Raw genomic sequence first — 25,742 nt, forward strand, 5'->3', positions numbered from 1 at the left:
TTGATTTTATCAGCATCTGGCAGACGTTTGTCCGCGCTGTCACTGCCATGTCACATTCACCGTGATAAATTTATGCTCAGGAGCAAACATAAATTCAGACATCGATGTTAGCTTACACAACATTGCTCATGCCCTGTCAAGAGTGATAACGAATCTCCGCGTCGTCGTCTGCTTCCATCTTCTGCTGCACCATTTCAAATCCAAATCAAGCGAACGAAACAATTGGACTGGAAATTAAATCTCCGTTGTTTAAAGCCTGATAAGAGCGACGCTGTAAAGTCACACCCCGTAAAGATGACTCAGATGGCTTTTTTTTTCTGTGTGGAAATCCTTGAGGAAGGATATTGTCTGAATGCTGATACGTTGCGTTTGAGCTGCCTGGGATTGATGCGCCGGTGGAAACGTTTCTGAAAAAGTCAAATTAGAAAACAAGGAAGCGTCATTTATTACGTCGTTAAAAAGTAAATCATGAGAATGGAGCGGCTCGTTGATATAATGTGACAGATTGTTACTTTTTGCATCGTTCTCAGTAGGAAATTAAAGAAAGTAATGCCTTGTAGCGTTCACGTCTTGCTTGAAGATAAATTTTTCAGAATGTGTCGATATGATCTCAGAACTATTTAGAAAGGATAGCTGATGGTAAACCTATTTATTTTATATGATTTTTCTGAAGATATAATAGATAGATAGGGTAGGTGTGCCAGTTATGGACATAGAGGTTCCCTATTTTGCCATACGTGATCACTTGAATGTTTTCACATTTTAAAAGGTTTTGTGTGTTGTAGTGGTAAGATTAAATATATATATTTATGTTGAAATATTCAAAAAGATTTAAAATGTGAAAGTTGTTGATATTTCACATATGTCCAAATAGGGAACTAATATGGCCATAACTGGTACACTTTCCCTATATTGTATTCTACACAATCAGCGAAACAGATATAGATTTTTCTGTGCGGGCAATGCAGCAATAAGTATAGTCGGAATGAAAAAATAATAAAGCTTTTATTCTAATCGAATCCGATTGATAAAATTATTGGCGCAGCGAACTGAAAATAGCAAATCACTGAACTAGAAAATCGGTTGATTTTACACACTGTTGGCGGAACACTGTTGCAGAAGACATGGTTTTTTATTCGGTTTATTTAAAATGCGTGAATAGCTATGGTGCAAACATTTTGAAACCAATTTTCTGTACTCATCATTACCATAGATGATACTCTGGGCGCCCGATAATTGTGTTCACAAGATACACCAGATGCAATAATACTAATTCAAGTCCATCGCAAATTAAAAAAAAAAATGTTAAGTCAATCATATTTCGTCGTGTCAATCATAGCCCATCAATCATAATCCAATCATACACTCAACGATGTATTATGATTCAGCCATATCTATGGTTGATTCTGCTGTACATTAGAATTGCTTCAATCATCGATTTGCTTGATCTAATACTGAACTAAAAGATCGGTAGAATTGGAAATGTTGTGCTGTAGAACTATGCACGTTCACTGTTTTGACACTGCAAAAATGCAACAATATATAAAAAAAATATGAGAAAAGGATAACATACAACTATCCTGGGAGTGCAAGCACTCATATATTTTTGGAATAGATAGCAGATTGTTGTGGATAATTTTCAACTTCATTTCAAGGTAATTATGAGCAGAATGTAGATTCACCATCAATATATGAAGCCCGTTAAGCCAGAAGAGTTGAGGCTAGAAATTTCGTTAGGTTTAGCCGAATAATTTAAGGTCTGTCTAAAAACAATCAAGCGGGTAAATATGAGTCATTAACCTATGCGTACCCAGCGTCTGTTTTTGAGGGTTTTCAAATCTTTAATCAGCTGTCAAAAAGCCATTATCCAACCGATTTTTTTGAAACCAATGGCATGCGATCCAGATTTGTCTACATTTGCAAGGGCCGCAAAACGGAACCGGTTCACCTAATGGTTCCGGAGTTATTCCGGATTCCGTTGGGGTCAGAACCTGTCGAAATACGAATTTTCAAACAATTTAACTTCTTTACTCGTGCTATTCGATATTTTTATACATAAAACACTATCAATATATACAACCATGTACAATTAGAGGTCATTAACACTCTTTGGACACGACAATCCGTTTACTTGTGCCAGATATGTTCCGGAAGTCCTGGGGGAGGTGGTCATTCCCACAATGTTATCAGAACCATTCGTGCGACACCTCAATCTTCATGATTTGTCAAATAAAGAGTGGCAATGGTCATTAGGAAGTTCAACGACCATTCGGGATTGACCTGGTCACACCGGACATGTTCCGAACACCCTGGCGGAAGTGGCCAATTCCACAATGCTGTATAAACCGTTCTTGCGACATATCAAACTTCATGATTTGTGGAAACAAGAACGAAAATATATGTTCTGGATATCCATGACCTTTCTGGATCGGGGTACACCGGACATATTCCGGATACCTCGAGGGAAATGGCCATTTTCTAAGTTTTTCCTTAACAATTCGTGCAACACCTCAAACTTCAAGATTTGTCAAATAATGAGTGGAAATGGCCCTTTGATAGTTCAACGACCATTCAGGATTGACCTGGCCACACCAGATATGTTCCGTACGGCCTGGCGGAAGTGGCCAATTCCACAATACTGTTTATGCGACATATCAAATTTCATTTTTTTGCGACATTTTACATCGGTTTCAGGACCAATCAGGACGGGTTCCTTTGTATACAATCTGGTTGCTTCAAGAGAAGTGGTCATTAGTTCAGTTTGTTCAAAACTATTCGTGTGTACCTCAGAGTTTATTCTTCGTTTAGATGAAATTGTAAACATTTCAAATGGTTTGTGGCCATATCGAACAAAATTCGGATAACCCGAGTAGTGCACAATGTTTCATTGAAACATGGATAGAATGATCGCTTGTAGTAGTCACCCAGACAACCAAAATGTACGTATAACGAAATCATCTGGAGGCTTTGTATGTGCAACATTTCACTTATAAGATGTCGCGAAAAGGCATTCTACGTACAAAAGTGGAGGCAATATGCGTGCATATATTATGTGATGAATAATAACATACATTGCGAGTGTATAAATATTCTACCGAACTAACCTGTGGTCTTATGTGACTTAACTTATGATAACAAATGTTGATTTGACAGCTGCTACGGATTGATTCGATTTTCTTTGTACGGGACGAAACAAAATGTACAAACGAACTCAGAAAAAAAGCGTTTAATGCGAGGAAACTCATCAATCTGACGATTTTATCCACCGTATTTTGCGAGTTTGATGTGATTTGCATGAATAAACGAGTTATTACGTGAACTTTTTTGCAACTTCTGGTTCTCTGGGCAAACTTTGTTCTCTTTCTCTCCTATGGGAAACTAAAAAATAAGAAACAGCTCCTGTCGAATGAATCTTCTAGAAGAATGAAAGAGAAAGAATATCACTGTGAAGTGACCTATTGCTCATTTTTCGGTGAAATTATCTCTCTTTTGCTCTTTAACAAAACTTGAAAACAACGGTGCCAGAACCTGACAAAGTTGACAGGTACTGCCACCGTTGTTTTTAGATTTCTGAAAGCAGAGAAAGAGAGCGATTTTCTGGTGACATCACCGTGCAATGGGCAATTGAATGAAGAATCTTCTTCATTTCTGTTTTGATTTTTATAAAACATCCGAATATGGATATTTTGTTTTCAATATTTTTATATCGATATTTTCTACTCAATATACGGGTGATATTGATATTTTCGATCGAAATATCGCACACGATTTTATTGCGAGGAAACTTAAAAATAAACTTCGCACTTTACTTATATCATATGATATTTCGATATATCAACAATTCAAATTAATATATCGGTGGTGTCTATACTTTGATTAAATAATCGTATCGAAATATGTTGATCTCTTCATTGACTGTACGCGGAGCCACAAATCAACCCAACTTTAAGATGAAAATGAATCGAAGCCAAAGCTCGAATTTTCAAGAGCACAAATCTGGATAACAAAACATCAATTTAAGCTGAAAACTTAATCGATTGGTCACAAGCTGGTGGTGACCAATCGATGAAGTTAACAACATAAACCGGTGTTCGGTTCTCCAGATGTGTGCTCTTGAAAATTTGAGGTTTGGCTTCGACTCATCTTCACCTTAACTTCTTCTAACGCAATTCGGCTCTTCCGTGGGATAACCCAAATTTGGGTTAACTGACATAGCTATCATTAGGTAGTTTTCATTTGACACCAGCGAAAATAACAACTCAGTGCAAAAAAAAAATCTACCCAGCGTTAGCTTTCAAAGTCTCCGTAGTGGGTTAAACAATTTGCAGCCATAATGCCTATTTTCTTTTCACGACTGCGAATCCTAATTATTGTCCCAATTATAAGAGAGGAAAACGTAAATTCTTTTATTGGCTGGCAAAATAGTTGGCTATTGAACTTGCGAATCTTCGATTAGATACGTTGGGATTATCTAGAACCGTTCCAGATAAAATCACAAAGTACGTCAATTATTATGAACAAATGTATTGTGCATCCCGATAAAATTCAGAAAAAGATCTTCGCTCAATTTCCTCTTCTTTATAAACGAACTTAAGGTAACACACGATAGACTCATCGTGGCATCCATGAACAATTTATGTTCAAACTATCGTTGAAAAGAAAATATGTCTGTTTCATATTTATCATATCGATCATTCGGTGATCTATCCGGATCATATGCTTGCTAACAACAGGCATGTTGATACACTTTCAGTTCATCTATGTCCGGTAGAACCGGTATCACATCCCCAAAACTACAAAATTAATCATCATTTATGGATAGCAAACAGTCGCACCTTAAGCACCGCCAACACATTTTCACATTTTTGTTGAAACAAAACTCGTTTTAATCATTCCAAGACTGCTTAGCCGTAAATTCCACAATTAAAATATACAGTCGATTGCTCCACAAAAAACAAGAAATAACACTACATCTAGAATACAAGATCAGTTTCGAGAGAGAAAGATGTTACTTCTGTTGCAGATCTTAGAATATAAAAGTGAAAACGCTTTGCAGTATGTGTCTTAAGAAAATCTGAAATAAACATGGGTCGCATGGAGGTTCACACAGCTTCTGTTGTGAATGTTGGGTAACATTGCAGCTTGAAGTGACCACCGAAAAGGAGTGTTTTTGACTTCAAAAATAAAATCAGTTAAATAAAAGTGTATACCACCATTGTCAAGATAATAATATTTTTAAAATTATCTGATAAGAAACAAGAAATTAACGTTATAATTGCAAATATATCACTTAACACTATCGGTGTCGCCAGCCATGATGAGTGATATGTTGCTTGAACGGTTTGTACAGGTTTATACATTTGGGAATTGGCTATTTTCGCCGGAGCGTTCGAAACTTGTCAGATGTAATTAGTTCAAACCTGAATGGTCGTTTAAGTTTTTGATGATCATTTCCACTCATTATTTGATGAATTGTGGTTTTTGAGGTGTTGTACAATTTTTTTAGGAAAAACTTAGAAAATGGCCATTTCCCTCGAGGTATCCGGAATATGTCCGGTGTACCCCGATCCAGAAAGGTCATGGATATCCAGAACATATATTTTCGTTCTTGTTTCCACAAATCATGAAGTTTGATATGTCGCAAGAACGGTTTATACAGCATTGTGGAATTGGCCACTTCCGCCAGGGTGTTCGGAACATGTCCGGTGTGACCAGGTCAATCCCGAATGGTCGTTGAACTTCCTAATGACCATTGCCACTCTTTATTTGACAAATCATGAAGATTGAGGTGTCGCACGAATGGTTCTGATAACATTGTGGGAATGACCACCTCCCCCAGGACTTCCGGAACATATCTGGCACAAGTAAACGGATTGTCGTGTCCAAAGAGGTCATTAACACTTAATTGTACATGGTTGTATATATTGATAGTGTTTTATGTATAAAAATATCGAATAGCACGAGTAAAGAAGTTAAATTGTTTGAAAATTCGTATTTCGACAGGTTCTGACCCCAACGGAATCCGGAATAACTCCGGAACCATTAGGTGAACCGGTTCCATTTTGCGGCCCTTGCAAATTTAGACAAATCTGGATCGCATGCCATTGGTTTCAAAAAAATCGGTTGGATAATGACTTTTTGACAGCTGATTGAAGATTTGAAAATCCTCAAAATCAGACGTTGGGTACGCATAGGTTAAGCTTTAACCATCTTCTCAGTACAAACAGGAAAATACAAAAGAGTTTGTAGGGGGATGTGCTAGTATTCATCGTATTAAACATCGATCAGTGAGAACTGCAATTTTCCCTGTATTGCTGTGAATGATGCTGATACAAACCGATGCCAGACAATTCTTTCTCAAAACGGCATTAGCATTGTACAATAAGATTGTGATAAATCTTGATCTCTTTTTGGTAATAATGCAAAGAAAATGTATCTTGCCGAATTCTCAATCCGTCGTATCGTTTTCATTTCTGTTGCAATAAGTTTCCAGATCCGTCTCACATCTTACGGCTCACTGTGATATATTGAGTGGTCAAAACACAACATATCAACGCTTTAATAAAATGTTTTACTAGAATATATAGATCCACGGCCATCTCCCTCCATTCCTTCAGCATGATGGAATATACTAATTTCCTTTAAAATTCATTATTCGTCATCAAAATTCAGCCCAAACCTTTGAACACAATTCCTTTTGACTGTACAATTATAGCATTTGCTCACAGTGCAGCGAAAACAACACAATCAAAGTAACCGTAATTTTACGTCGAGCATCGTGCACACATTGATACGCACAAGCTTTTTTTTTTTTTCTCAGTACGACGGATTAAACTTAGTTTATAATCCCAATTTTACGCGGTCATCGAGGAAATTTCATAAAATTTCGTGAATTATAGAACTTTTACGGCATGTGATTGGAACCAAATCCTTCAGTGAAGAAGTACGAAGGTTTTCCATAGTGAAAATTAAGGGTATGCGATATGGATTTTTTCCATGTCGATACGAAACGAAACGATACGCGGAATATCTTGCACTGATAATGACGAAACGAAACGAAATTTAAAAAAGTTTCGTGTAACTCGATACGAAATCAAATATCTCACGGAATTTTTCGAAACGAAACGAAATTTTTGAATTTGTTTCGCGGAATACACGTTTAAGTTTTTTTTTCTTGTCAAAAGCCGGAAATTTGACAATAGGCATAATAACGTCTTTTCAGATCCTCTACCATATGGAAACCTTAGCATTGCTCAGCGGAATCCTTACATGTTTTGGTAAAACTCTATTTTGTTTGTTTGAAATCTTCTTAATAACTTTATAAGGTTTCATTTCAACATATCTGACACTCACACAAGGCAATGAGTGGGTTTAATTCAGGGCTGCCCAACGTACGGCCCGCGGGCCGCATCCTCATTTTGTGCGGCCCGCGGAGGGTTTGGACATTCTTTTCATATTTGGCCCGTTGACTATTATACCAATTCAAAGTAAGAAAATACCAAGGCTATTTAATGTTCAACCTTATATTTTATCTTGGCAATTATTTAAACAGTTTTTTTGTATTTTAATCTTTTAATATTTATAATTTTATGGATGATTCAAATTCTAAATCTCAAATTCTGGGTGTTTCGACAATGTTTCTGCCGTGACATCCGTCAACACTCAAAAAATTCAGCCTGAACAAAACTTATGGACAAAAGGCCAAATTTTCATACTTAATTTCACTGGCTAATATTCGCACAGAATTTTGGAAATAAGTTTTACTAACACCTGGGCGTTTCACGTAGAATCCTTGACAGAATTATGAAAGGATAGGCTTTTAACCAAATGTTGAACAGGATTTGTTTAAAATTCTGCAAACGACTTTCACGGATAACATTGACAAGATTCTCACTGAATTATGTTCAGGAGTCCATAGACTTCTTTAAAGACACGGACACCGTATTCAGCCATTTAGCTGCACAGACTGTAACTCAAAACTAGACAACGGACAAGTGGCATAGCCGAGAAACATTCCTGACAAAAAGTTTCAATGTCTGAAGCGGGAATCGAACCTACACCCCATGACGCGATGCGTTGACGACACTAACCGCACGGCCACGAGGCCCACTTGCCAGAATTTTCATCGCATTCAACACATAATTTCCAAACACATTCAACACATAATATTTGTGCGTTTTGGCTTATTGTAAGTGAAAGTGACTTCTGAATGGACGTGTCATTCTGAAATGGGTCATGGGATCTGCAATAGAGCTATCGCCATCTAACTCCCGGACTAAAACTTTTTGCAAACAAAGAATGATCTGAAGTGCAGAAAGTTTTCTTCCATAATACCACTGCCGGACAGTGGGGGTTAGAAGAATTAAACACACACACACTTCATGTAAATATTTGTGCGTTTAAAAATGTGGCCCGCGACACAAAATTGTTTCTGCGATTTGGCCCGTGATTCAAAAAGGTTGGGCAAGCCTGTTAATTTAAATGTAGACGAGACGTGGGTCGAAAAGCAGTTACAAACATTTAAAACAATCTCAAAAATATTGAGAAAAGTCCAAAATTAATTTGATTTTTAGAAACGCCTTACAAATTTTTTAATCATGTGGATATGCTAATATATACCATAAAACATGGAATATTGATATTTTTTTGCTGTACTTTATGCTTTGTGGCTTGAATGAATGTGTTTGGGGACACAAGTCGATAAGTGATCATGAAAACACTAAACTGAGAAGCAGACTCTTTCCCAGTTGGAACACAACGCAAGAAAGAAGAATAAAAATAAGTAGAACAGAGGAATCACTGGAATATTTGCTTTAGTATTTGCTGGAGTATTGAATTAAATTAAATTTAAAAAAATCCATCAACACATACCTAAAAAATCAATCAATAACTCCAAGAGACAGCAACTTAACCAGGATTGCCTGTTGGGGTAATTTAGAAGTTCCTAATAAATTTTCTGGAAAAGCCTTGCATAAACTGTGAATTAATTCTTGGAGGGATCAAATCTGGATGAATGCAAACTTTTAGAATAAACCTTGTAGAAAATACTGAAGGTATTTCTTTTATTTTGTTGAGCAAATACTGGAGAAATGATCCTATTCCAAAATCTGTGAAGGAATTTCTGGACGATTTCGGGAAGAAATTAGGATTGTTGATATTATCTCATTTTCAGATTCTTTGTTTAAAACTGACTACAAAATCACATTTTCACTGAATTTTGAGCCTCGAGAGTATTTTAAAAAATATTTGAAATTTTCGAAAAAAAAAATTTTGAACCTGGACTACATAGCATAGAGGAACCGCAAATAAGATTGACAAATTCACCCATGTTCGTTCAGACAATCCGTCTTTCAATGAGCTAATCTCTGTGATTTCGCTGCTTCATGTAGAGTTTTATGACACAACAACGAAATCGCGGAGAGCTTTAACTCATTGATGCGTGCTATTAGTTTTCTCTTCGATTCTCTCTATTTTCTCTCTATTCTATTCTAATCTTATGCAGAGTTAAAAGTGACGTCATAGCGGGAAAGCAAGAGAGAGAACTAATGCGCACATCAATAATCTGCACCACCTGAGCAAATCCAGAACATCAGGGACTCACACTCCGCAGCTTTTTTTGACATTTGTGTACAAACAATTTTTGCGATATATTAACGGATTTGCTCAAAAGGACACGCGATGTTCCCCGGAGGAAACCGTGGTTTTGCTCTCTTCATTCTTATGAAAGATAACCAAATGGGCGTTTTTGGAAACTTTACAACGGCAGTGCAGTTTATCATATCCTGCGGACCAGTCAATACTACAGTCATCCCACAGTTATGGATAGCACACAGATATAGATCAAAGTTGGATTAAACGGAGAATATCTCATTAAATAGAGTAGCAATTACGCAGAACCCATTTTACCTACGCGAACCATAAATCTATTCAGCATCGCAATCTACAATAACATGCTTAAACACATTTGTTCCATTCGTAGGAAATAAAATGTCATACATATGTCTTGAAGCGTCGATTCATATTTGTGGGGCAATGAAACGCATACCACAGTTATGAATCTAAGATAAGACGATTCCTAAAGAAACGCCTAAACGTATGCTTTCACTAGCACTCCATTCGTTTGCCTCGCAGATAATTTGCTGTTATAGTGTTCTGATCCATATATAAGTCGATTTGATCCATAATACGGACCCATTTTTGACCATTGAGTAGAAGCGAACGCTTTGCCTTTTTTTGTTCGAAATTAAACTCGAATTTCGCGAAATTCCGTTTGTTTTCAATTTTCCGTGGAAATAGGGGAACTTACGTATTGTCGGCAGCCTAAGCAGCTGAACTTTGAAGAACACAATTATACAGAACAATAAAGCACAATAATTAGCAGGATACACCTGGACTGCACTTGAGCACTCTTTATATAGTAATTATTATGCACAAAACACTATTTTGTTCTCTAAATCATCTATTTTTCCTCACCAAAGTCACGAGGCACTTGTTCTTTTATCGGCAATGCAATTACTATTGTCGGCAACAAAAATGTTCACTTCGGCAATCCAAAACTTTACAAAAACTAGGTTATGTACTGGTAACTTTTCGTATTTGTTGACAATGCCTGAATTTAAACGTCACTCATTATATTCTACCCGTTGAAAGGGCCAATGCAGAAAAATACAGACTACACTGAGAACAGCATTGCATGCAACTGCAGTTATAAATAGAATAGCTGGGAGTCGAATTACGTAACGCTCTAGGGGGAGGGGGAGTAGGCTCAAACACAAAATTTATTTTTATCATACAAATACCGTTGCGGAGGGGGGAATGGTCGAACACGATTCTCTTGATTTGTTCTTATTGCGTATCAATTCTACACGCGGCGATCTGGACTATAGAAATTCATACATTTTGTTTTAAGAAAGATGAAACGATTATTGCAACACGAAAGTTTTATGTATCGTTGTAGCCACATCAAGGCGTCGATAGACGAGGGGAGTGCGCACGAGCCTATCGATCGCAAGGTTCTAGGTTCAATTCCAGGTTCAGGCATCAAAATTATCAGATAAACGATGATACTATCATCTATCTGATAGACAACTGATACTATCAGTTCAGCCAGATGATACTATCACTTCTTGTCTATCCTGATAGTATCACTGAGAGAATGGTTTCTATCAGAGATAGACGATAGAGTGATAGTATCCCTATCCCAAAAAAATCTCATGATGATACTATCAGTACAACACCTCTCAAATAACAACGATAGAGGTTCTATCTTTATCAATTGATAATATTATAGGATAAAAATTGTTGGTCGATGGGTATAGAAAATTAACTAAATTCCATATTTAGCAATCCAAGGTGGCTTCTTCAGGAGTGTAAGAATTGTTGGAAACCCATGCAGTATGGGTATTTTCAGCACGGGCGCAACGAGAGGATGACGAAAATCGATGTCCGACGCCATTTTGAAATCCAAGATGGCGGCCTCCGGATTAGTAAAATCATTGAAAACCCATGCAACATGGGCATTTCCGGAACGGGCGCGACGAGGGAATGACGAAAATCGATGTCCGACGCCATTTTGAAATCCAAAATGACGGCCTCCGGTTTGATAAAATCATTGAAAACCCATGCAATATGGGTATTCTCGGAACTGGCACAACGAACATCGATATCCGACGGCATTTTGAAATCCAAGATGGCGGTATCCGGTCAAGGAAAATTGCTGAAAACCCATGCAATATGGGTATTTTTGGAACGGGCGTGGCGAGGGGACAACGAAAATCGATATCCGACGACATTTTTAAATCCAAGATGGTGGCCTCCGGTTTGGTAAAATCATTGAAAACCCATGCAATATGGGTAATTTCGGAACGGGCACGACGAGGGGATGACGAAAATCAATGTCCGACGCCATTTCGAAATCCAAAATGGCGGCCTCCGGTTTGGTAAAATCATTCAAAAACCAATGCAATATGTGTATTTTCGGAACGAGCACGATGAGGGGATGACGGAAATCGATGTGCGACGCCATTTTGAAATCCAAGATAACGGCCTCCGGTATAGTAAAATCATATAAAACTGAACATGGGGTTTTAATGATTTTACCAAACCGGAGCCCGCCATCTTAGATTTCAAAATGGCGTCGCATATCGATTTCCGTCATCCCCTCGTCGCGCCCGTTCTGAAAATACCCATATTGCATGAGTTTTCAACGATTTTCCTTAACCGAAGGCCGCCATCTTGGATTTCAAAATAGCATCGGACATCGATTTCCGTCATCATCTCGTCGCACCCGTTTCGAAAATACTCATATTGCATGGGTTTTCAACGATTTTCCTAAACTGGAGGCCGCTATCTTGGATTTCAAAATGGCGTCGCACATCAATTCCCGTCATCCCCTCATCGTGCCCGTGCTGAAAATACCCATATTGCATGGGGTTTCAATGATTTTACCAAACCGGAGTCCGCCATCTTAGATTTCAAAATGGTGTCGCACATCGATTTTCGTCATCTCCTTGTCGTGCCCGTTCCGAAAATACCCATATTGCATGGGTTTTCAACGATTTTCCTAAACCGGAGGCCGCCATCTTGGATTTCAAAATGGCGTCGCACATCGATTTCCGTGATTCCCTCGTCGTGCCCGTTCCGAAAATATCCATGAGAACATACCTTGAGTTATTTCTATTAGCTTTTTCCCATTATGCGCATGATTTTGGTTTCGGTTTTTTTATCAATGATAGGATAGATAGGGATAGCTATAAAACTTTGCAGGTAGTGTGATAGAGGTAATATAGACTATCTTCTATCCATCTTTTTTCAAGAAGTGATAGTATCCCTATCACTACCCATAGTATCAAAAGATAGACGTCCAGGTTGCCGTGAAATATATTTTTGTTTTCAAATTTGGTTTTATAACGTTAATTTATGAATTTCAATTCTTTTTCTTGTGGCGAATTTTCATAAGGGTTTCCTATGTTTATCGATAGTTCAATTTTCTGAGTGAAGTTTGTTTGGCCCAATGTTACTTCCTCGAAGGGGTGAATTTGGGCCAATGTTACATCTCAAATTTAAAGAAAAATAATCAAATTTCAATTATTTGTTCAGAATTTGCAATTTATTCTCATATTTAGCTGAACACATCAAGTCAAATTGCGAAATTTGTTCAAAAATAAATGAGGACTTACGCATTTTTGGCCAAATCTCACCCCCAACGACGGTCCTTGCACATTTGTTCATGTTTCTTTAAATTCGAAAGGTAAATAATTTCACCGTGAATTGAACTGACACGCTGAATGGCTCGATATGGTTGTGGTCTGTGAAGGTTGCTGCTCTTGAACGCTCTATCATCAAGTTATTATCAAGAGAATGAATGGTAACATAAAAAAAATACCGATTGCGTTCCACGATTTTTTCGGATTCGGATCAAAATCAAAATTTTGCCAGTAAAATTTATTTGCGTTCCTATTATTCTCAGTGTATGAGAAAATCAGAATAGGCCCTTTGCAAATCAATTAACTTATGACTTGACACAAAAACATCATGCTTTGATTACCTGTAAAACAACAGGAGTGTTGCCAATATAGTTCAACTATTAAAAGACGTATATTTTAAATGTTTCTCAGTATATTGAAGATTATGCACTACAATCTTCAAATAAGAAAGTATTAAAAGGCTCAATTGTTACCAATGCATGCTTTGTTGCCTAATTCCAATAAATTAATTAGTCATGTTCGATTTTTTGCTGTGAGTTTAAATCGTGAATAAAAAATACACCGCAATTGAATATGGTTTTCTGGCAACCTGTTCCCGTAATGAAAAGTGATTGCCGAGGAAATCAAAGTGCATTAATTTTAATTTAAGATTTAAAGCAAAAAAATTAAGTATTTTCGAGTGCTTTATATACAAATCAAAAGTTCAATAGTGCATAAGTGATCGGTGCGTAGCTGTTGTGAAAAAATCGGCATTGGAGCGGAGAATTGGACCTTTTAAAGTGGTGAGTTTTTGTAAGCTGTTCTTGTGTTGTTTTATTCGGCAGCTAACGAATGACGATAATTTCATAAGCATTTATTTCATTTAACGATAAAACCCATGTTATATAATATTTTTGTGAAAGATGTGATTTACATGGAAGATTATAGTTCAAGGAATATGTTGAGTACAGTGAAGTTAACTCTTGTTCCGTAGATAAATTGAAACAAGGACGATAAGTTAGTGCTGCCGAAAATACCCTCAGGGTGCCGAAGCCATCATTTACCCTATTTTAACAATTTGGCGAAACGAAACGAAATAGCAAAATACAAATTTCGCCAGTGCGAGTTCCGTGGAATTCCGCGGAATTTCGTTTCGAAGCGTATTTGACGGAATCATTCGGTATTTCGCATACCCTTAGTGAAAATAAGTGCCTGGCGAAGTAAGTCATACAGGGGGACGGGAAGAAATGTATATCATAAAATGGTGTAACTGATGTCGATCGTTAGGCATTTTTCTCAAATTGTGTTTGTCCATGCGATTTCGGTGAAAAAGTGAAAAGTGGATAATTGAACTGAAGCTATTTAACGAAGTATAAATGTTTTATTGCATTTTTGGTGTACCAGTGTACAAACAATGACAGCTTTTACAAAAATACACCTGGAATATGAATCCAACTTACTTACCTGCAACAAGTTGGAATATCCGCCGTAGTGGAACATTTTTAGTTTGATACGACGAATAATAGCGCTTACGACGAAGTAGAACGAAACCCTACCTTACAATGAATGCATCATGAATGTGAGTTTGGTGCGACAGCCAGTGTTGGGAAATACGTGCTCGCGAGTAAAAAAATACTCACTCTCGTACTCGTTGGCGAGAAATACTCACACTGTGAGTTATACATTTCTTACTCTTAATCACGCGAGAGTATGGCGCAATAACTCACTGCGAGTATTACTCACGTAAAGAGTAATACTCGCAGTAAGCTTGATGAGTACCGTAAAACGGGTTAACTTTGATAATGCGGGTAACTTTGATAGTGCGTAACCCACCACATACTAAACGAAATATCATATTTTCTGTGAATCAGTTAAGCAAAACGAATGCAACACTAAAGAACATTAGTATAACACTTCATGTAAGCGCGGTTTTCATTTGAATCAAGAACATTTTAGGCGTTTTATACGAATTTAAAAAAATTACACAATTTAAGCATTTTCACAACGCTACCAAACAATCTGTTCTACGATCACTATTTGATGTAGTTTTGAATAGTTGGTCACTTATCTTTGACAGCCTAGTTATCATAGAACTTGAAATCGGTCTCAAATCTCTTAGCGAAAAGCATTTTCACAAACTGGGACCATTTTTGTAAACTAAGTCAGAAATTTCCATATAACGTTAAACGCCTAGAGGTATGCAATGCCCTACAAATGTTCGTTATTCATTCAATTTTGTTCGAATCACACTCCATTATCAAAGTTACCCCAAAACAGAAAACCAACTTTCGATTATATGAAAAATTATATATCCAATCATAATAAATATTTTGCCAAACTATCGACTGTAATCGATAATAGCTTGGATGCCAGTACTTGTTTTAAAAATATAAATTGTAAATCTTTGAAACAGCATGCATAAATATTCAAGTTTTCTTGGAAAAAACTATCAAAGTTACCCCGTTTTACGGTAACACATTCTCGTAGCAAAACAAAATTTTATTGGTGACAATAAACAATACCGAAAGTTCTTCTGAATGCGTTTATGTTTCAAATTCGATTTTCAAAATTGAATAGAAATATTAGTAAACTTGGTATACACAAGCTTTGTTTGCAACTGACTAAATAAATTAGTTGAAGATGGAGAAAACGTCGTTCTTCATTTCGTTTGCCCCTTCGAGACTAAATTAACACAAAGTAGGACCTGGTCAACTCTGGACGAAGCATAGTGTCGTCAGGCAGTTAAGCGCATCATATTATGGCTTAAAACGGCTTAAGGTGACACGGGAGACCGTTTTGTTTTCCCTATCTTTTGTCTCTCTCTAACAATTATCATCAAAACTTTGTGGAAGCAAATCTCAAGTTTTAGTGAACCAATGAAGCTGAAAATGTATTAGGTTGTGCCCTACATATATGTATGTACTTGAAACGGCTCAAAGCGGCTTAAAAAGCATTGAAAAGGCTCGAAAAGACTTAAGAGCCAGTTCGCGAGAACCGCAACCCCCTTTCCAAGGGAAGTTGTATTGATGTTCTCCGATCAGGCTGAAATTTTCAGGGATTGTTCTTCTATATAAAAGATGCTGTTTTGCAAAATTTTAGATTTTTATATTAGGGGGAAGTGGGACAAAATGACCCCCAATGATTTCATGTCACTAAACATGCAAAATCACAAAAACTGATATAACTATAGTAAAAGTGCACGGATTATGTTGAAATTTTGCATGAATACTCTACGTTATATAAACTTTGAGATTGGCATGGTATATGGATTTTGAAAGTACTTCAAATCGAGAAAAATGAGTTTTTCATAAAAAATTCAGTGATTTTCAAATCGATTTTTTTCTTACCAACCGAACTAGGTCAAAAAACTAAATATGACGTTTTGTAGGGTAACTCATGGGCTTTCATTTGAGGTGTAATCTAGATATGCGGTTTCAAAAATTTTCGAAAAAAAATTTTTTTTCGGGGTAGTGTTTGGACTTGAGCCATTTTGCGAGAACCGCAACCGTCTTGTCTAGAGAGATTGTATTGATGTTCTCCGATCGAGCTGAAATTTACAGGAGTTGTTTTCCTATATAAAAGAAAATATTTCGCAAAATTTCAGATTTTTATATTAGGGAGAAGTGGTACAAAATAACCACTAATGATTTAATATATAAAAATATACAAAATTAATTAAACTGCTATAATAGCGATAGTAGGGGCCCAGATAGCCGTAGCGGTAAACGCGCAGCTATTCAGCAAGACCAATCTGAGGGTCGTGGGTTCGAATCTCACCGGTCGAGGATCTTTTCGGGTTGGAAATTCTCTCGACATTCCAGGGCATAGAGTATCTTCGTACCTGCCACACGATATACATATGCAAAAATGGTCAATCGGCATAGAAAGCTCTCAGTTAATAACTGAGGAAGTGCTCATAAAACCTGTTATTTTGTAAAATTAGTTTTTTTTTTCAAATCGACTTATTTTTGGTCAACCGAACTAGGTTGAAGTTTTGTAGGACAACTCAAGGGCTTTCATTCGCGGTGTACCGTGGTAAATCAAAATCCGGGCGGTATGAGCAGCGTATGGAGGCCTCTTGTCGGTAGTTGTTATACCGATTTTATCATACCGTGTTGCCGCTGCCGTATCTGAAAGAAATGTCACTTTCTTGCAAAAGTGATGATATGGATAACAATAAGTCATTGCACCAATGTTTTCGTTAGCAGCTTCGGCGGTTCAGTAGTAAGCGTTGTTTCTTCTCACGCTGTTTGAAAGGGAATCAACTACCGCATTTTTTTTATTTGGATAATGTTTGATGGGTTTGATTAGGAGGGTCACATGTATGTGTGTATGATGGTATGTTTGCTAGAGATCAATTTGTAAATAATTGAGTTTAGCTTAGTTTAGACTGACTGCACATATGGCTGCTATGAGTCACTGTACTGTTTATATTTTGAATGGAATTTTGACTTTTACTAGCCTTGATGTTTGCAAATTTCTCGAAAGAGTAAAAGAGAGACGAAGATTGTTAAAAATTGCATATTTCCACGGAAAATTGTGTGCTTTTTACAAAAAAAAAAAAACATATTTTTCAGTAAAATCCGTTTAAACGGTACAGTAGTTCTTGTGATTTTGTGTGTTTTCCGACACAAAAATATTGGGGGTCATTTTGACCCACTTTTCCCTTATAAAAAGTGTAGTTCTGCCAAATGGGTTTCTTTTTGAATAGTAATGAACACATATTGTGTAAGCAATGTTTGTGATTTAGTTGTTTGGACAGACATGTTGGTGGTTTAAACTGCAATCATCACTGATTGGTTCAATGAACGACGCACAGTATTGTTCTTATTACATATTACTCATGTTTTGATGATGTTCAAAGTATTATTCCAGTTTTATTTGAAAATTGTGTACTTATGGCATCGAAACATACAATTCCAATACAATGTCCAGATTCAAAAACATTGGGCTCCAATTCCGAACAGCCCCTTTTTACTTTTTTAAACCATATTTACAGCATATTTTTTCAATGTGGTGTCACTAAACTTTTAAACTATAACTTTGTGTATTATTATGTAACAATCACTACTGCTGCGACGATTGCCTCCATCTAAGCGCCCCTCGAACGCATAGGGGAAATGTCAAGTGGAGGAATGAGAATTGAAAAAAATAACTTCTCATTGTTGATTGATCGATGTGAATGCAAAATCGTTTATTAAGTGAATTATAATTTTTATATTATTACTATATGCTTATCAAAACTGAATAATTACAGATAGCGACCTGAATTACCCTATATCAAATTTAAAAATTTGAATTTGTTTGCCTAGTAAGAGACCAAATGTAAATAATAAAAATATGCTATACGATTATCTATAACCAATAAATTTATACCTTTGAGCTGATCTCATCGGGGACATTGATCAGTTTGTTGAACAGACCTCCGAAAGGCCAATACGTCGTAATAACTACAAAAACAGCTATTTTTTTCATTCAATATAGTTGTATAAATGTTGTCAATTTAGCATTTTATTGGTAAATATTATCAGAGTGTCCGGATATTGGTACCGTCCATATTTTGATTCACTACGGTACACCGCGAATGAAAGCTCCTGAGTTTCCCTACAAAACTTCATATTTAGTTGTTTGAACTAGTTCGATTGACAAAAATATAAGTCGATGTGAAAAAAAAAATAATTTTATAAAAAAAAATAAAGCAGATTTTTTTTATCAATTTGACACACATTTCTAATCCAAATACCATGTTCATTTTGAAGTGCATATAACGTTAATTAAATATGCCAAATTTCATGCAAATTCGTTTATTCTTACTATCGCTATTACTTTAATTGATTTTGTATGTTTTTGTATATTAAATCATTAGTGGTTATTTTGTACCACTTCTCCCTAATATAAAAATCTGAAATTTTGCGGAATATATTCTTTTATATAGGAAAACAACTCCTGTAAATTTCAGCTCGATCGGAGAACATCAATACAACCTCTCTAGACAAGGCGGTTGCGGTACTCGCAAAATGGCTCAAGTTCAAACACTACCCCGAAAAAATTTTTTTTTTCGAAAATTTTTGAAACGGCATATCTGGATTACACCTCAAATGAAAGCCCATGAGTTACCCTACAAAACGTCATATTTAGTTTTTTGACCTAGTTCGGTTGGTAAGAAAAAAATCGATTTGAAAATCACTAAATTTTTTATGAAAAACTCATTTTTCGGGATTTGAAGTACTTTCAAAATCCATATACCATGCCAATCTCAAAGTTCATATAACGTAGAGTATTCATGCAAAATTTCAACATAATCCGTGCACTTTTACTATAGTTATATCAGTTTTTGTGATTTTGCATGTTTAGTGACATGAAATCATTGGGGGTCATTTTGTCCCACTTCCCCCTAATATAAAAATCTAAAATTTTGCAAAACAGCATCTTTTATATAGTAGAACAATCCCTGAAAATTTCAGCCTGATCGGAGAACATCAATACAAGAAGGGGTTGCGGCTCTCGCGAACTGGCTCTTAAACGGCTCAAAATGACTTGAAACGGAACAGAGCGGCTCAAAATGCTTTGAAATGGCTCAAAACGGCTTAAACGCACCTAAAATTGCTTAAAACGGTTTAAAATGGCTCAAAATTACTTAAAACTGCTCAAAATGCTTTGACATGGCTCAAAACGGCTTAAAATGGCTTAAAATGGCTCAAAACGGCTTGAAACGGCTTAAAGCGGCATAAAAACCTTTAAAATGGCTAAAAACGGCTTAAAATGCCTTAAAATGACTCGAAACGGCTTAAAATGGCTTAAAACTGCTTGAAACGAATCAAAATTGGCTCCAAACGGCTTAAAATAGCTTTAAACGGCACAAACAGCTTAAACGGCTTAAAACGGCTGAAATCCGCTCAAAATGCTTTAAAATGGCTCAGATGATGATTATGATGATGATGATTATTTAGCCACCATCAGCGCAAGGATTACCTATGGCTGCAGAATCATACCGGGATGGAATGATCTACCTGATGGTTTGTTGTAGCAGAGCTAGTTAATATCTATGATGACCTTTGGAAGACAACACTAAGGCTGTTTTCTCATGACAAAAGGCTGGCGACCCCACGCACTTTCATCCAGTCAACAGTTCAATTAACTCCCTTAGGCTACCCCTCCCCAATACCCAATATATAGTAATATATCATATATAGTGTTATTAAAGTATCTTACCTCTTTATACCCATGTTCGTTGCCTTCGTATTTAGATTCATCATCCGAGGGATGACCCAAAGTATAGCTTTTTTTGATGCTCTTCGTGACGCAAAAATAAAAAATGAATTTTGGCGAATATTGGATCGCGAAGATGCGTCGATCACCGAATGCTTTAAAATGGCTCAGAACGCAAAAACGGCTTAAAATGGCTTGAAATGGCTTTAAACGGGTTAAATCAGCTCAAAATAGCTTGGAACGGCTCAAAACGACATTAACCGGTATAGGCCTGAGTGGAAGTAAAAATACTGAAACCCTCACCACTCAGCGAATACTAAACAGATTCAAATGATTTTTTGTCAGTCTGGCCAGAGGAACTCGGAAATATTCCTGTGGCCGGAGTTATTTTGACGGGTTACTGGGTCAAGTCAGCTTAAAACGGCTCTAAACTGCTCAAAACTGCTTAAAATGGCTTGAAACGGCTCAAAACCGCTCTAAATGCTTTAACATGGCTCAAAACGGCTTAAAATTGCTTAAAATGGCTTAAAACTGCTTCAAATGGCTCAAAACGGCTAAAAATGGCTTGAAACGGCTTAAAATAGCTTGAAATGGCTTAAAACGGCTTAAACGGCCTAAAACGGATGAAACCCATTTAAAATGCTTTAAAATGGCTCAAAACGGCTAAAACGGCTTAAAATGGCTTAAAACGGGTTAAAACAGCTTATAATGGCTTAAAATTGTTCAAAACGACGGTTAAATCGGTTAAAACCGCTTTAAATGCTTTAACATAGCTTAAAACGGCTAAAAACGGTTAAAAACGGCTTAAAACGACTTAAAACGGCTTGAAACGGCTTAAAACACTTTAAAATGGTTCAAAATGACTAAAAACGGCTCAAAATGGATTAAAACGACTCAAAGCGGCTTAAAACGGCTCAAAGGTGCTTATAATGCTTTATTATGGCTCAAAACGACTTAAAATGGCTTAAAACCAGTTACAACCTATTCAAATGGCTTAAATCGGCTTAAAAAAGCTTTCAACGGCTCAAAACAACTTAAACGGCTGAAACCCGCTCAAAATGCTTTAAAATGGCTCAAAACGGCTAAAACGGCTTAAAATGGCTTAAAACGGGTTAAAACAGCTCAAAATGGCTTAAAATTGTTATAAACGACTTTGAATGGCTTGAAACGGCTCAAAATGGCTTAAATCGGCTTAAAACGGCTTAAAATAGCTTAAAACGGTTAAAACAACTTTAAATGCTTTAACATGGCTAAAAACGGCTTAAAACGGCTTAAAACGGCTTAAAACGGCTTAAAACGGCTTAAAACGGCTTAAAACGGCTTAAAACGGCTTAAAACGGCTCGAAACGGCTTAAAACGGCTTAAAATGGCTCAAAACGACTTAAAACGGCTCAAAGCGGCTTAAAAAGGCTCAAAGGAGCCTATATTGCTTTATTATGGCTCAAAACGGCTTAAACGGCTTAAAATGGCTTAAAACGGGTTAAAACAGCTCATAATGGCTTAGTATTGTTCAAAACAACTTTGAATGGCTTGAAACGGCTCAAAATGGCTTAAAACGGCTTAAAATAGCTTAAAACGGTTAAAACCGCTTTAAATGCATTAACATGGCTTAAAACAGCTTAAAACGGCTTGAAATGGCTTAAAACGGCTTAAAATGGCTCAAAACGACTTAATACGGCTCAAAATGGATTAAAACGACTCAAAGCGGCTTAAAACGGCTCGAAGGTGCTTATAATGCTTTATTATGGCTCAAAACGGCTTAAAATGGCTTAAAACGGATTAAAACAGCTCGTAAGGGCTTAAAATTGATCAAAACGACTTTAAATGGCTTGAAACGGCTCAAAACGGTCTAAAACGGCTAAAAATGGCTTAAAACGACTTTAATTTGTTTTTAATTGTCAGTTATCATTTATCGGTTTTACAACTTACCAGTCGAGTGGAAGTTTTAAATTTGCAGTTTGGGGGAGATCCCCCAGTGCCGGACAGCACCCAATACCAGACAAAGTCGAAACATTGACATATCATGGTCTAATCAAGATGGTGTATTAGTAGAAAAGAAAGCTATTATGTAGACTAATGTTTGCGTAGAATAACACATCCTTGAAATATGCAAGCCTTTTTAAAAAAGTAGAAAAGTTGACTTGGTAATTATAAACTATTCCTATAGTGTACACATTCAATGATGTTCAAATTTTGGAAATGCCTCATTTTTCAGATCGTGTTCGATATTGAGTGCCACCTTTCGAGATCGATCAATTTGGTAACAAAATTCACAATCAAAATGCAGTGTCAAAATTCATATTTATATTTTCAAATTTATTTTTGTACACTATAAAAATGATAATATTTATCATAAATGAGTAACAGGAGCCTATAAAATCAATATTTTTCGAATTATGAATTCAGTGGCTTAAGTGTCCGGTACTGGGGGATCTCCCCCTACACGTCTTCTCGGTGAGAATCGAACTCAACTCTACATATGAAATGCCTAGCCGAGAGCGCATTATTTATTAGATATTGAAATACCACACACTACTCGCCAACGACGTGCTGGACGAGATTTGTATAGTGCGGGCTCCCAATGGGTCGTAACGTTCTCAAACGACCGGTCACGGAACACGAGTGTGTTGCTCGATAAATACTTGTTAATAATCATTAATCGGTTTTACTCGGCTGGTTATCCGGCAAGGAGCACTCTGGCGTTCTACGCATATTTGTCCCACAGTCCATAAGGTTTACATAGAACATGCGACAAGTAGGCGTAGAAGGGCAGCGCTCCTAATTAATGACTATGGAACAAATGTCAATTATTGCTATCGTCCATATACTAACTAACTCAATATTACTGTTCAAAAATATCGTTAATAAAGATAGAAAAAAATAAATTCTGTTATTCCATCTTAAATTCAGAGCTTAAAACAGTAATAATCTTCAAATCCTCCAAAGCTATATTATAAAGTTTTTCCAAGAATTCCGACAAAGGTTCCTTCAAGTTGTCTAACGAATTTCATTGAACTCCTTTCGTTTTTTTTCTTTTTTTCTAAAGGTCTTGAAAAGTATGATAATTTCCGGTACGTCCCTAGAAAGTTGTCTTTGTTTTTACCACGAAATTATCAAAAGAATTTCAATTGGATTCTTCTAGGATTTTAACAAAACACATGGAATGTTTCTTTTTCAAAGAATTTTTATGGAATTTTGCAAAAATGTCACCAGAAAACTTTAAATGTTTTTGTTTTATTTTCTCTATGAGCTTTTATTAAGCACGAAATACTCTCATTCTTTTATTATTTCTCGAATTTTCCAAAATTCAGAAAAAAACATGTGTTTTGATAACTATAACCAATGCACATTGGTCCCAAAGCCATATCTAGGAAGACAAAAATGATTGCGCCTAAACCGTCAATTTTAGATATATGGTGTCTTCGGCAAAGTTTCTCCATATTGTTCAGACATTTTTTTCAGAGATGTGAAATTAGGGTGGCCCACATAGTTTACGAGATCAGCACATAAACTTTTTTGCTGACGCATTTAGGACTACACAATGTTCTACAATGTTTTAGAACAACCGATTTGGAGCAACTTTGCCGAAGAACCCAGATTTCTATCTCCTATGGTTCGCGAGTTATGATTTTTTTTTAACAAAAAAGTTAGGGTGGTACTGAAAAATCGGGTTTTTCTTGATAACTTTTTATACGACAATTTCTCGCAAAAACTTTGTTGCGAGCACTTTTAGAGTTTTTGATTGCGCAACTTTTTGCCGAAAAAACTTTTGTTCTATCTCTTATGGTTACAGAGTTATTAGAAATTTTCTTCGAAAAAATTGTTGTTTTCAAATGCCGATATCTCCGAAAGGCGCAAACGGATTTTCAATCATTTGTCAACATTAGAAAGATTATCTTTTTCTCTGTTTATTGTGAAAAAACTGTGAGGACGTTTTTGTTTGAAACGATTGACAAAATTTTGAAAATAATATGTTTTTTAACCGAAAATTGTCCATAACATGAAAAATATTCGAGATAGCTCTTTGGTGCCTTCAGCAAAAATGTGCAAAATTGAAAGTTCTGAAAGTGCTTCATACAAATTATTCATAAAAAATCAGCGCTTTAAGATATATTCACCATAAACCGAATTTTATATGATAAAGAAAGCGAAAAAAGAGATATTTGCTGGAACAACCGGAATAACTGTATGTAAAATCATTTAAAATTGAAAATATATGTAATGAAATAAGATCGATCACAGGAAGCGAAATCTTAGGAGTTAGGGAAAGTTAGTTGCTGAAGCAGTTTAAGGGGGCTGGATCCGTCATTGATTTCAGAATTTTCAAAAGCAGTTTTTTCGTTCAAAATCAAGAAATTTTTTTAGAAAAATGTGTTCACTGTATTCTATTCTCCAATCGAAACACAGTGAACACATTTTTATCGAATAATTTTTGTTTTCGAACAGAAAAACTGCTTTTGAAGTTTCAATGATGACGATGATTACGACGACGGCGCGTTGAACGTTAACAGTGATCCAAGGAACATTAATCCATAAACGAAGTCTTGTTATTTCTCGCGACATAATGTTTGTCCCACTTACCTATGTCGTCCCGACTAGAGGCTTGTAACAAAAAAATAATAAAATTTTATCAGAATATGATATGCATATCATATTATGATATGATTTTGTTAGGCTCCGTTATCCATAGAACATAATAAAACAGAAATATAACATAATGTGTTTTATTTCCCTTTAAGATATTTTTTTGTTTCAATTTAACAACTTTATAACAAAATAAATAGATAGTAATGCATTTCAATTATATACAATGTTATCGTATGTCGAACAGTATTATAATTTTGATACTTTGTATCAAACATTATAACTTGGTTTGATAAGTTTTTGATAGAATTAAAACACATTTTGTTATGTTTATGTTACTATTCATACAGTTTTTGTTATATTTTAGTTATTTTAACAACATCCTGCATCAAGTTTGTAACAACCTATGTTCGAAAAAAACTTATAACATAATAACATATGCTGATATAATTTTGTTATGTACCCTTAGTCGGGGTGGTTGGTTATAAATTGCTACCGCTTCGGCTTACTAAGCAGAAGGTCATGCGTTCAATACCGGTCCCGTTTATTATATTATCAAACCTAAAAGATAACAAAACGTATACTTTGAAGAATTCCTTCAAATTACCAAAACCTTACTTCCCGTGATATCCTCCCATTGAAATATAGAAGTATCTGCAATTGTTCTATCTGGGCATCCAACTTATCCCATTCAATTCAATCAAATCCAATAAATCTGCCACAACGAATTAGTCAGGGCAGCATTCGCCTGTTGAAGAATGTATG

General features: G+C 36.1%; 1 protein-coding gene across 2 annotated transcripts in view; it reads right to left on the reverse strand.

Annotated features, from left to right (window-relative positions):
• Positions 1 to 317: 317 nt before the first annotated feature.
• The window catches only part of LOC110675641, a 353,161-nt gene continuing 327,736 nt past the window's right edge, over positions 318 to 25,742 (reverse strand). For both annotated transcript variants that reach the window (XM_021841195.1, XM_021841194.1), the window contains exon 8: positions 318 to 407. The gene's annotated coding sequence lies outside the window, so the exon portion shown is untranslated. The remainder of the gene's footprint in view (positions 408 to 25,742) is intronic.

The sequence above is a fragment of the Aedes aegypti genome, chromosome 2 (genome assembly GCF_002204515.2).
Source record: "Aedes aegypti strain LVP_AGWG chromosome 2, AaegL5.0 Primary Assembly, whole genome shotgun sequence".
In the NCBI taxonomy this organism is placed as follows: Eukaryota; Metazoa; Arthropoda; class Insecta; order Diptera; family Culicidae; genus Aedes; species Aedes aegypti.